At 48.5% G+C, this 14,068-nt stretch overlaps 1 protein-coding gene across 2 annotated transcripts in view; it reads right to left on the bottom strand.

The window, feature by feature from the left end:
- Positions 1-10,448, bottom strand: part of FAM110A (family with sequence similarity 110, member A) — a 15,659-nt gene extending 5,211 nt beyond the window's left edge. Inside the window, exon 1 of one of the 2 annotated variants that reach the window (XM_014546564.1) lies at positions 10,443-10,448. The gene's annotated coding sequence lies outside the window, so the exon portion shown is untranslated. Of the gene's footprint in view, positions 1-6,895; positions 7,143-10,442 lie in introns of those variants that run through there. The other variant, XM_005874777.2, reaches the window with a different exon arrangement.
- Positions 10,449-14,068: the final 3,620 nt, after the last annotated feature.

Genomic DNA, 14,068 nt, shown 5'->3' with positions numbered 1-14,068 from the left:
GCGCCTGGACCTGTCCCGGGACCCACTCAGGAAGCTCCCCGGGAGCCGGGCGCTCTCACAGCTGCACTGGCCCCGTCCACGCGAGTCCCCGTGGCCACTCCCGCAAGCGTGCCCACTGCGGAGACAGAGAAACTGAGTCCCCTCCCACCGCCACCGTGACCACCGTTTAAGTTCACTGTGCCAGGCGTGAGAAAGTGCTTTTCCTGGTATCAATTAACCCATTTTAATCTTCCCAACAACTCCTATGAGCTGAGCGCTATTATTATCCCCACCTGACTAATAGAATTCTGAGGCTGGGACAGGCTGAATCAGCTGCCCAAGGTAACCCAGAGGAGTCCAACCTGGGCACCTTCCCTCTCTGGACGAGCCCTTTCTAGCTGTGTGTCCCTGGTCCGGTTGCTTAACCTCTCTGACCCTCCAAAGAGGGGATCCCACCTTCCAGGCCGGGTCAGTGTGAGTTCTTGGGGTCTGAAAGTGCCTGTAGAAGCTTTGAGCAAGCTGTAAACATAGTAACAACAGCAATAAGAGTAATAGTGGTAACTACAATTTTTGAGTGCCAGGCACTGTACTTACTTAAATCTCTGGACAATCTCCCCACTCCCCAGACCGGGAACTATTTCATCCCCGTTTTCTGAGGAGATGGTAGTAGCCCTGCTGGAAGGAAGGAATCCCGGGAGGGAGCTGATTGTCTGCTCTGCCAGCCTAAGCCCCGTTAAGTCACTTCAGGTGGCACATTTGGTCAGGCCAGTTTCGTGGGGATCCTGAGGCCCAGAGAAGGAAGTGCCCCCCGCCCCCCGACCCTGGGGAGGCTGAAGAGGTCCATGTCTGTGCCTGGAGAGGCTAAGACAGAATTGGGGTGGAGGGCATGAGGAGATAGGAAGTGACTCAGGGAACCGCTGTCTACACTGAGAGTGAGTCAACCCTGACGCCCCCTCCAGGCCCTGGGGCCTGAATGATGGAACAAGACCATCCTTCCCCACAGTAGCCTGCTGGGTCCCTGCCTGGCCCTCCACGGTGAACAATGAGGTGGGAGAGGGTTCAGTTAGGCACTAATAGTAGTAAAAGCAAAGCAACAATAATACTTTTCAGAATAAAGTCGGTAAGAATTTTTCTGAGTGCTTTCTTCGTACCTGGCACTCTTCTACACTCGATATATGTTAACTCATTTAATCCTCACACCCACCCTGCGGGATAGGTACTACTAGTATGCCTGTTTTACAGTTGAGAAAACTGAGGCACAGAGAGGTGGGACCACTTGCCTGAAGTCACAAAGCTGGTAATTGGCAGAGCCAGGATTTGAACCGGAATATGGGTCTTGGGGGGAGGAGGGAGAACAGGTCTCCAGTATTGGGTTCGGCCACTCACCAAGGGTCTCCTAAGGAATCTACAGCCTCCCTCTCTGGACCCCCGAGAGTGGAGCTGCTTCAGGAAGCACTCCCTGGCTATGGCTCTGGGTCTGTTTCCTCAACTATAAAATAGGGGCAATAATAGCAATGTCTTCCCAACAGAAATTAGATCTCTTCACTGCTCTACCGAAAACCCGCTGTGGCTCCCCATCACCTGAAAATAAAGTCCAAACTCTCCCTGGGCCCTCAGGCCCTCCCAGATCCAGTCCCTGCCCTCCTGTCCCACCTCATCGGCACCCTTTTCTGCTCCGGCCACATAGCCCTCCCAGCTGTTCCTGCACACGCCAAGCTCTTTCCTGCCTCAGGGCCTTTGTACCATCCGTTCTCTGCCTGGAACCTCTTCTCTCATCTCCTTCAGGTCTCACTTCAAATGTCACCTCCTCAGAGAGAACTCCCTGCCCACTCTGAGGCTCCCACCAACTCTCTCACCTGGTCTGTTCCCTTCCAAGCATTCATCACACCCTGTCGTTTTAGATGTTCACTCATTTGTCACTTGTTTCCTGTTTCCTATTTGTAAAATGTATTAAGAGGGCAATTCAGGCCAGGAAGTGGGCTTGGCTGTGGATCCAAAAACAGAAAATAACAAGTATTGGTGGTGCAGAAACTAGAACCCTTGTACACTGTTGGGAATATGTTTCCCCCCACTGGGCTGGGAACTCCTTCACACTCTTCCATACTGTCTTCCTCCAGGGACCAAACACCAGAGGGGCCAACACTGACCAAGGGGCAGGACTGGAGCCAGGCTACCTCAAAGGCCAAGGCCCCTCAGCACCAAGCCTCCTTCCAGCCCCCCGACCCTGCCCCAGGCCCTCCCCCACCTGCCCCACTCCTCCAGCCTCAAGTCACCCCCCATTCAAGGTAGGCTCTGGCCACTTCTAACTGAGCCCTGTTCTGTCTCCAAACCTCCAGACACCACGTCCAAACCTCTGCACACACTGGGTCCGCTGCCAGCACTGCCCTTTTCCACTCCATCTCCCTGGCCAGCTCTGTAGCATGGACTCCAGAACCAGCCTGCCTGGGGTCAAGCCCCAGCTCCACCAGTGACCAGCTATTCAGCTCCTCCATGCCTCCATTTCCTCAGCTGTAAAACAGGACTGCTCTCTCGTGCCCTCTCCCAGCACAAGGCCAGTGCATGACAAACGCCACCAAAGTGTGACAGTGATAACTATTCACCAACCAAGTGCTCCTGGATGAGGCCTTCGTCAGTCCAGAATGTTCACCACCCTGTCAGAGGTTATCAATCTAAATGCAGAGTCACTTGAATAGACATCTCTCCAAAGAAGGTGAATAAACAGACAATAAGCACATGAAAAGGTGCTCGACATCACTAATCGTTAGGAAAATGTAAATCAAAACCACAATGAGATACCATGTCACATCCATTAAGATGGCCATTATAAAAAATATATACAGAAAATAACAAGTATTGGGGATGTGGAGAACCTAGGACCCTTGTGCACAGTTGGGAATATAAATGGTGCAGCCAATGTGGAAAAAGTACGTCAGTTAGGCAAAAATTTTTAAGTAGAACTACCATAGGATCCCCCAATTCTACTTCTCAGTATATACCTAAAGGAATTGAAATCAGGAAGTTGAACACATATATGTACAACCATGTTCATAGTCGCATTAGTCACAATAACCAAAAGGTGGAAGCAACCCAAGTGACTATTAACGGATTAAACAAAATGTTATATATACATACAATGGAACATTATTTAGCCTTAAAAAGGAATGAAATTGATACATGCTATAACATAAGTAAGCCCTAAAGACATGCTAAGAGAAATAAACAGACACAAAAAGACAAATATTGTGTGATGCCAGTGATCAGAGTACCTGCAGTAGTCAAATTCATAGACAGACACTAGAATGGTGGTTGCCAGGGGCTAGAAGGGAGGAGAATGGAGAGTTAGTGTTTAATGAATATAAAATTTCCATTTGGGAAGATGAAAAAGCCTGGAGGTGGACAGTGGTGATGGTTGCACAATGTGAAGGTGCTCAACGCCACTGAACTGTACCTTAAAAATGGTTAAAATAGCCCTGGCTGGTTTGGCTCAGTGGATAGAGCGTCAGCCTGTGGACTGAAGGATCCTGAGTGTTTAATGAATATAAAATTTCCATTTGGGAAGATGAAAAAGTTCTGGAGGTGGATAGTGGTGATGGTTGCACAATGTGAAGGTGCTCATGCCACTGAACTGTACACTTAAAAATGGTTAAAATAGCCCTGGCTGGTTTGGCTCAGTGGATAGAGCGTCAGCCTGTGGACTGAAGGATCCTGGGTTCGATTCCAGTCAAGGGCACATGCTCAGGTTTCGGGCTCAATCCCCAGTGGGGGGCATGCAGGAGGCAGCTGATCAGTGATTCTCTCTCATCATTGATGTTTCTATCTCTCTCTCCCTCTTCCCTTCCTCTCTGAAATCAATAAAAGTAGATTTTCTAAAAAATGGTTAAAATGGTCAACTTTATCTTAATACATTTTACGAGAGAGAGAGAGAGAGAGAGAATATGAATATATAGAGTCTGGAGCCAAACTTCATGCTTTTGAATTCCAGCTCTAGGTGACCTTGTACAAGTTACTAAATCTCTCTAGTGCTCACTTTCACTTTGTAAGGTGGAAATAATAACAGTGGTAACTACCTTACATTATTGAGGGAATTAAATTAGTTCATACTTATAAAGTACTTAGCACACAGTGAGTGCTCAAGAGGTATTAGTGATTTTCATTCTTTGCTAAGAGGGCAGAGGTATAGTTTCTGATGTTTATCATTTCCATGACATTCTGCACTCCCACCCCCACCCCTTCCTTCCACCTGCTTCTCTCCTCATGTGGTAACTACCTTACATTATTGAGGGAATTAAATTAGTTCATACTTATAAAGTACTTAGCACACAGTGAGTGCTCAAGAGGTATTAGTGATTTTCATTCTTTGCTAAGAGGGCAGAGGTATAGTTTCTGATGTTTATCATTTCCATGACATTCTGCACTCCCACCCCCACCCCTTCCTTCCACCTGCTTCTCTCAACAGCAGAAGCCAAGCCCAGACTTGGGTGGAGACAGGGAGGCCCTCACCTGCCTTAGAGGAGGATCAGGAGGGCTCCCAGCAGCAGGAAGGGGGCTGGCCAGTAGGGTAGCCCAGCTCAATTTCAGCCCAGCTGTCGGGGTCAGAGACACCCGGCTAGCTGGGCATCCCCCAGGGCCACACCAGGCCCCACGCTATTTCTGGAGTCTCCCTAGACGCTCGTGCCCTGGCCTGCCTGGCGTCAGCCTTGCCCAGAGTCAGTCCTGCCTAGGGCGGCCTTGCACAAGCCTCAGGAAGGCAGAGGTGAGCAGGCTGTGGGAAGGATGCGGGGGCAGTCACCTAAGGCAGCAATCTTCTATTTGGCCCAGTGAAGGCCAACTCAGTTCTCTGAGCCTCTGTTTGTACCTGAGGTTGCAAAATGGGAACAAAGGGGCTTGCAGTGGAGACAGCATGAGAGACACCACATGCAGAGACTTAGGGCACACAGGATGGGGAAGGGGAAGGTTGGGGAAGACCCACAGCCAAGCCCACTTCCCAGCCTGAATTGCCCTCTCCCAGGCCTGAACTCACCTTTATGGCTTCTTATCTTAGACCAGAGATGTAAAGAAACTTGCCCAAAGTCACACAGCAAGTCAGTGACAGATCACAGACAGGGCAGTGGTCTTTTGATTAAATATATAATCTAACAGATATAAATATACAATTTTTCAACCAGGTGATATATGCACATGGCTCAATTCAAGAGCTATAAAGGGCAAGAAGTAAAAATAAACTCTCCCCGACTCCTGTTCCCAGCCACCCATTCCCCTCCTTGCAGGCCCCACTATCACCAGACAATGTGTCCTTCCAGGGAGATTTTAGGCAGATATAGGCAATAATGGACAGATATAGGGTGGCCCCAAAAAATGTATACACACACTTTGAATAATTATAAAGGCAATGTTTATTAAATACATTCCGTATTCAAAATTGAGCTATCAGCTGTTAAAATGTGTATACTGTTTTTGGGGGGAATACCCTGTATTCTTTCTTTTTTACACATATGGTAACATGCTGTATGTACTGTTTTCATCATGCTCTTCTTACTCAATAATATATATTGTTCTTAATAATATGTTATTACTATATTAATTATAATATGTTATTAATACACTTAATAGTATATGTTGTTGCTAATATATGTTGTGCCACCTCTGTACATAACGAGCTCATCAGCCTCTATTGATGCAATTTAGTCTGTGTCCAGTCTCTCCCTATTACGCACCACACTGCAGCATAACTCCACCTACATCACTCTGCCTGGAAGTAGGACAGGTGGCTTCAGGGATGCACTTGTAATTGTGACAGAAATGAGAGGGACTGTGTTGCATAGAGGCCATACGAGTTATCTTCAGCCAGCAGAACATACCACAAACGGTCAATAAATGTCAACTTTAGTTGCTTTGATCACAGAGGTTTGGGGCACCCCCTCAATTTCGCTTTGGAGGAAAGTACCTCACTTACCTCATCCTAAACCCCCTCCTTGCATCACATGCCAGTCAGGAAAGAGAATAAACTCACTAAAAAGTGACATATATATATACAGGACATCAAATGGGGTAACCGCTACAAAATAGACAAGGGGGAGGGCAAGGCATATGAAGTCAATAAATATTTGTTGAAAGAATGAATGAATGAATGAAAGACTTGTTTCCTTCTGAGTCCCCAGAGCTCCCCTCCCCAGAGCCAGGAGGAGAGAGGATACCTGCCCTTAAAGAAATCCAAGACTCTCAGATGCTATGACTCTGAGCGCCTAGAATTCTAATACTGAAGCCAGACAGACTGGGAGCCAACCCCAGCGGTGCCAAGTCTGCTGGTGTGACTTTGGGCAAGGGGCTTATTTTCTGAGAACCTCAGTTTCCCCACCTGCAAAAGGACACCAAGAATAGCAACCTGGGGGCGGGGGCTGAGGGTGGGGGCGGCCAGGAGGCAGGACACAGTCGAGGTCAGAAGCTCACCAGGTTGCACCACCCCCAACTCCAAAGTCTCTAGTGTTTCTGGTGGCTCTGGCTTCCGCTGAGGGGCTGCCTCTATCCTTTCCCCGGGTCCCCAAGAGCACAACAGTGACTCCGGGGTCAGAGCACCTGCTGCCCACGCCGCTTCTAGCCCAGCAACGCCAGTCCCGCCCGATACTCCCGGAGCGGAGCGGGCCTCTCAGAGGAACAGCGCTGTAATTCAAAACCTCGTGGGCAGAAGAACCAAGTCCAACCCCTGGCGCACAGGAGCAGACAGACGCCCAGAAAAGGCACCCAAAGATGGTGTGGGAAGGGACAGAGGGGGGTGATCCAGCCAGGGCTCCGTGGCTGCTAAGACCACCAGGTGTCCCTCTCACGCAGGTATGACGCGGGGAGGACACACAACGCAGGCTTTCGGTGAGCGGGGGCCCCCCCAGACCGAGCTCGCGCCCCAGACCACCTGCGCCCTCACCTGGAGCCCACCCTAGGCGAGTCCCGGCTCTTCCAGGTAGGGTGGTGGAGAGGCTGACAGCTCGGACCCGGGCCGGGAATGGCCACGCCCAACGCCGCTCGGGGGCCAGTCCCGCGTGAGGACCCGCAGAGGGACCTCTTCGGAGCGGTCCTCCGCACCCGAGACGAGCGGGGGGGACCCGACCGTCGCAAGGCCCCCACCGGAACGAAGGTCCTGGTGCGCAGAGGAAGGGGAAGTGAGCATGCCTTCCCCCTCCACCCCCGTCACGAAAATGGTTTGCCCCGGACATCCTGATTGGTTCCTCGCTTCCGTTCGAACGCCGCGCCGCCCGTGTTGCCAGGCGACCGTTTAACTTCGGTAGGTCCGCAGAGCCGGAGGCCAGCAGCCCCGCCCCGCCCCGCCCCGCCCCTTCGCACCGGTCTCCTGTTCTTCCAGGGGCGGCCTTAGCCCGGTGCCTTAATGCTCAAGCTGGACTTTCTCCTGGTTTTCAGCTGCATGAGGCACCATTTAGGGTCCCGGGGCTGGTTCCTAGTCCGGACTTTGCAGCTAACTCGCTATATGAGCCCGGGCAAACCCCTTTCCCTCTCAGTACCCTTAACGGCACCACAATGAGTGGGTTCTTTAAAATGTGCACACCCAGCAATCTTGACATTTACTAAGGAAATGACCAAAGATTTGAGCAAAGATTAATATAGCCCAGCGCTATGTATCAGAGCAAAATAATGGAAATAACCTGAATGCTCAGCGAAAGGGGATCTACACTAATAAAAGAGAAACATGGTAATTAGCGTACAACCGCTACCCTTCCCATTGGCTAATCAGCATATCCTTATGCAAATTAACTGTCAGCCAAGATGGCGGCCGGCAGCCATGCACTGAAGCGAACAGGGAGGCTTGCTTGCTCCAGTGACTGGTGGACTCCAACGTTCCCCGCCAGCCGCTGTCGGCCTCTGACCTGGCAGTTTGAAACATTGTGACAAATATAGAAGCGAAAAAAACCCCAGAAACCAGCTTTCAGCCTGCCGGGATCTCAGAGCTGGAGATGATACAGTGTTTCGATTATAGAACCTAAACAAACCATCTGCCCTGCTCTGTGCATGACAGGGGGCGGCGCCCCAACTCCCCAATCAGCCCTGCTCTGAGCCTGACCAGGGGCTGCACCTAGGGATTGGGCCTGCCCTCTGCCACCCAGGAGCAGGCCTAAGCCAGCAGGTCGTTATCTCCTGAGGGGTCCCAGACTGCGAGAGGGCACAGGCCGGGCTGAGGGACCCCCCCCCCCCAGTGCACAAATTTTTGTGCACCGGGCCTCTAGTTGGTTATATAAATGCATTCTGCTTTTTACATGCCCGGTAACTTTACATGACATAACTCTTGTCAGTGCTCATGGCAGAACCCTTTGAGATGCGTACCTTTAATTAACCCCACTTACTGATGAGGAATATTATGCAGTCATTAAAAACTATGTTGTTAAAAGATATTTAAAGAAAATGCCAAGAAAGTGTTTTTTTGTTTTAAAGTATGTTTCAAAGCACCATGTACAACATATGTATTAAATACATAACCACAGCATCACATGAATAGGTGTATAATCATTTATAATAACAGCAGTTAATTTTTTCTTTGGCTTTTGTGGACTTTCCAAATTTCCAACATTTAAACATGTAAAAACATTTTTTTAATAGGATTAGAATAAGTTAACTCAAAAGGCTCTTAGAGATGAGATTTCATAGCTATGAGTCACTGTTTGAGTCTGCATTGCTCAATTTAGAACCAGTTAGTGTCTTTCAAATTCTTGGATTGCCAATGATTGAGCACTTACTGTGTGCACATGCCTTGGGTACACAGGGGAGGGGACTAATAATATACCAATAGCTAACAATGATTGGGTGTCCTGGCCTGGGCACCTACCAAATCAGAACAAAACTGTCAGAAACAGGGCATCTGACTATATCTGTGAGGACCAGCAAAACATTAAACCTGGCTCTAACTGTGCCCTCTGCCACGTTGTGCTTGAGGCCTTATACATGTTTTCTCACTTGACTTCATTACTATCTGAGAAGATAGATCCTATTATTCCTATTTTATAGATGAGAAAACAAAGATTTGTGTGGATCCAGCAGGAGTCCTCTGAACTATTTTGTTATATCCACATGTAAATGTGCAAAACCTGTTTGGTGGTAACAGTGAGGAAAGGCAAGGAGGGCCCTGTGATCCTAAAAGACACAGAGAAAACTGAGCAGGGGCAGATCCAGCCTTTGTACTTCCCAAGGTTTATACAATTTAGGAAATCTTATTTAAGAAAAGAACTACAGCCCTGACTGGTTTGGCTAACTGGATAGAGCAGTGGTTGGCAAACTGCGGCCCCTTGAGTGTGGCTCTTCCACAAAATACCACGTGCGGGCGTGCACATACAGTGCGATTGAAACTTCGTGGCCACACTCAAAGGGCCAAAGAACCGCATGTGGCTCGCGAGCCACAGTTTGCTGACCACGGGGATAGAGCATCGGCCTGCAGACTGAAGGGTCCCAGGTTTGATTCCGGTCAAGGGCAAATGCCTGGGTTGCGGGATCAAATCCCCAGTGTGGAGCGTGCAGGAGGCAGCCAATCGATGATTCTCTCTCATCATTGATGTTTCTCTCTCTCCCTCTCTCTCTCCCTCTCTCTTCCTCTCTGAAATCAATAAAAATATATTTTTTTAAAAAGAAAGAAAGGAAAAGAACTACAAAATTACAAATATAAAATTGGATAATAAAGTGATTATTAGGTTAGAAAGATAAAAGAAACCATGGCCAATGACAAGTTCCACAAACATTACCAGAAAAATAACATTACTTTTATGAATTACCTCCATAATACTTTCCACAAACATGTAACCACTCTTACGTATAGAGATATAACCTCTGACTCGCATGTTCACATCACAGTGGCATTTGAGTCAACTCAGTGTGCTAAGTAGGGGCATTCCTGGAAGCCATTCCTATACTAGGTCAGTTGATAATAATTTATTCATAAAAGTTACTGGAAACAACATAAATAAAACCACTAAAACCCAAATGAAATGTCACGGGCATCTTAGCCAGATCCCCAAAATGCTAGCACTCACTCCAACATCATCTGGCACAAGGGGAAGTAAGCCTGAAAAGAGATGGTGGTTTTAACCGAGTGAGGTTAAAATACCTTGATTTGGCAGATCTTACAAAAGCATATGACCATGTGAACATATTGCTAGGGTGCCTTCCAGACCTCAGCATCCCCATTTTAAGGTCAGGAATGACAACAATGGTGTGGTCCTCAGATCCTTCCCTAAGATTTACACCTGTGATCAGGGGTGGGGATATTTGAGATGCCTCCATACAGGCCCTGCTGGCCCTGGCATCTTCAAAGCTTGCCTCTGTCCTGCATACCCTGGAGCTTAAAACAAATAAAATAATACACAAAGTGTTGCTCACATGCTGAGCCTCTGCCCTGGCCGAGGTACCTCAGTTGGTTGGAGCACCATCCCATGCGCTGGGAGGTCACAGGTTTGATTCCCAGTCAGGGCACATACCTAGGTTGCAGGTATGTTTCTCTCTCTTCCCCTTCCTCCTGCTCCAAAATCAATTTTTTTTTAAATGCAGAGCCTCATTCCCAGAGTAAGAAAGTGAGGCAAACAGGGCAGAGGAAACCTCCCCTGGACTCCAAGTTAGGCCTCACAAAGTGAGATTATCTGGGCAACTCAGATTCTTGAAGTCTGAGCAGCTCCACCTGCCAACAACATATTGGTGGTGCCCCCTATCTTCAAGGATTTAAGTACCTGGTGCCAATTCAGAGAGCTTGAGAGCATCCCAGTCCTCCCCATCCCTGACCAGGTAGGGGGGTCGGGGGGAGGAGCGCCCATAAAAATAAGGTGGACAAGCTGTCGTTACTGTGCCCAGATCAGAGGGAGCTGGAGGGTTATTATGAGCTTATCCTGACCCAGCACGTGAGCAAATAACATCTTGCCCTGCACACAGGCCTGAGGCTGTTTCCATGCCTCCTCCAGCATCCTGACCATGGCGGTGTTTTCTTCACTCGACTCGAAACCAAGATGAAATCAGCCTCAGATGTCAGTTCCCTATCTTCTGTGCACCCCAGGGCTGTATTTTGTTTTTTCCGTTTAAGCTAAAGGGCGTTCTCTATATACATATTTGCTTGCTTCTGAACTTTCCTGGCAACACCTGCCAGAAACTAGTCCCAGTGGTGGCTACTGGGCTGGCTGGGGGACAGAATAAAAGCTTTTTAGAAAATATTCTATATACTTTTTGGATTCTATACTTTATAAATGTATTCTCTACTTTTTTAAAAATAAGTAACAGCATTTTTAAAAGCTGAGCCTCATTCCCAGAGTAAGAAAGTGAGGCAAACTGAGGGCAGAAGGAATCTCCCCTGGCCTCCAAATTAGGAGATTAGGCATCTCAAATACCTCCCTGGTCACAGGTATAGAACTTAGGAAAGAATCTGAGGATTACACCATTGTTGTCATTCCCGACCTTAAAATGGGGACGCTGAGGCCTGGAAGGCACCCTGCCAACATGTTCACATGGTCATAGGCTTTCGTAAAATCTGCCAAATTAAGGTATTTTAACCTCATTCTGTTCCCTATGAGAGAACAAAATAAGGCAGTGAATGAAAAGACAAAGACTATACTTTCAGGGATCATTTCTATGGTTCGTTATCAGTGAAGTTTCTCTGAACGTGTAGAGCACCCGAAACCACAAGGAGAAGGTGCAGCGTCCTCTCTTGAGCTTGAAGCCGGCTCTTGGTGTTGCTTCTGCAACTGCCACTTGCCGTTGACGATTGTTCCTCCCTCTCTTGGGAGGGGAGAGGGAAAGGACGCATTCTGAGTAAAATTAAAAGAAAAGAAAGAAAAAGAAAGAGAAAAAGACAACTCAGCTGAGAGAGAGAAGCAGCGGCGTTAAAGAGACACGTTGACTGGTTGCCTACGCACCAGGGCCAGGGATCAAGCTTGCAGCCGAGGTGAGGTCCTGGGCCTGAACCGGCCTGTGCTGGTCCCTTACAAAGGGATCCGGGACAGCCTAGATGCCGCTGAGGTCGCCGGCCTGCCTGATGCATCCTTCCCGGAAGCCCACACGCTGCCACAGCACACTGAGTGTGTCAGATCAGCTAGAGCGAGGATGACGGGCAGGCTAGAGCCAGGAGGGGACGTCAGCCATGGCCCGTGTACACGGTGGACTCCGCCGGCCTGAACGTGCAGCTGCCGGGACCTCTGAGTCACTAGACCTCGGTGCTGAATCAGGACTTCACTCAGGAAGACTAAAGGAAATGTGATCTATGTACAAAGTGTATATTCGGATATGTATCGATGCCTTTTAGTTTTTCCAACGATGTTTACACTATATTCCTGCCACCGAGGCCTTTTTAAATAAGCAAAAAAAAGAGACAACTCAGCCCAAACATGTCCCTCCAAACATGGCAGGTGAGAAGGTCCATTGAGAGGTCCTTTTAGGACAGCAACATAGTCACATTTCTCAAAAGATGTTGAGAAGTTTTATGCTGTATCAATAGGCCTATATTCTGATCTAGCATCTGTACTTTTAGAAATTGACCTTAGGCCCTAACTGGTTTGGCTCAGTGGATAGAGCGTCGGCCTGTGGACTGAAAGGTCCCAGGTTCAATTCCGGTCAAGGGCAGGTACCTTGGTTGCGGGCACATCCCCAGTAGGGAGTGTGCAGGAGGCAGCTGATCGATGTTTCTCTCTCATCGATGTTTCTAACTCTCTATTCCTCTCCCTTCCTCTCTGTAAAAAAAATCAATAAAATATATTTTAAAAATTAAAAAAAAAAAGAAATTGACCTTAGCCATATACCGAAGGAGACTCAGAAGGATTGAACAAGAACATTTATTACAGTATTGCTATTAATAGCAAAAAAAAACACAAAAAAAACAATCGAACTTTTTGGCCACGGGGCAATGGGAATGGTGAATGGGACTGGAATAGAATACCATACAGCCATTAAAAATGATGGTTTTAAAGAACATTAAGTGACAGAGAAAGCTTTTTTTAAGTAATGTATCTCCCAATGCGATTATTTGTTCCAGAAGTATCTGTGAGAGCTATGACATAGGTGCAAGCACATCTCTCTGAGCTTCCGTTTCCTCGCCTGTAAGTGGGATTTGTCCATGACTGTGTCCCAGGCACCCTCGTGAGAGGCACGGCACCCTGACTGACCTTCAGCACCCTGTGGCTATTGCTTCTGCTGCTGTGCTTATGCTGTCTGACAGTATAAACTCAGAAGGCAGCATGTCTTTGGGTAGCACTCCGCTGCCGAAACCCTCCCAAGACTCCCCAACAAGCTCTGAATACCACAGTCTTTGGACGCTGACCCCTGTCAACTTCATCGCCGACCACCTTCCCCCTCCGCCCTCCTTGATCCAACCACTGGCCTCATGTTGCTTCTCAAATACACCATGCACCCTCAGGCCTCAGGGCCTTTGCATGTGCTGTTCCCTCTGCCCAGGTCTCTCTTCCCCAGACACAGCTGCCCCCGTACCGCCTTCCTTACCTCCTTCAGGTCTCTGCTCAGATGGCGTTCTCCCAGGAAACTCCTCAGCCTCCCTCATCGCTCACATTTCTCCTCCTAGCACTCCAACCTGCTGCCCCTTGTGAGTCCCTGTGCTCGTGTCTTGTCTGTCTCCTCCACTGACTGTGACCACCCAGAAGGAGGGTCCATACTTCTCTTGCCCACTTTTCCTACAATCACTATAGTAAAGGCTCTTTACTGGTCAGAAACATTTCTTTCTCTTCGCTTGTTACTATTTCTCAAACATATTCTGTAGCGAGCGGCTATAGGGTTAAGCCTCGGACTGACCTGTTGGCAAAGCCACAAACAAGTCCCAGCTTAGAGGGCACAGTCCTCTTATAATTAGGCTTGACCTTATGATGCTCCCTAAATCTTATCTGGGTAGCTAATGGGCTGTGGGAGATGCAGCAAGTGCTGCCAAAACAAGTGAAACTCACAAGAACATTGTAGCTATGGTGACCACTACCTTGTTTTCCTCTGACTATAAAATAAAGCCTCAGCTTGCTGGCTGGATCCTTCTCTGTGGCCTCATCCGGGGACAGAAGATCCACCGAGCCCCAGCTATATTCTCTTTGTCTGTCTTTTCTTTAATCCTTTGCCCCCCCCCCCCCCC

The sequence above is a fragment of the Myotis brandtii genome, unplaced genomic scaffold (genome assembly GCF_000412655.1).
Source record: "Myotis brandtii unplaced genomic scaffold, ASM41265v1 scaffold450, whole genome shotgun sequence".
NCBI lineage: Eukaryota > Metazoa > Chordata > Mammalia > Chiroptera > Vespertilionidae > Myotis > Myotis brandtii.
Note: the sequence above shows the minus strand (reverse complement) of the source record. Positions and strands in the feature narration are given on the sequence as shown.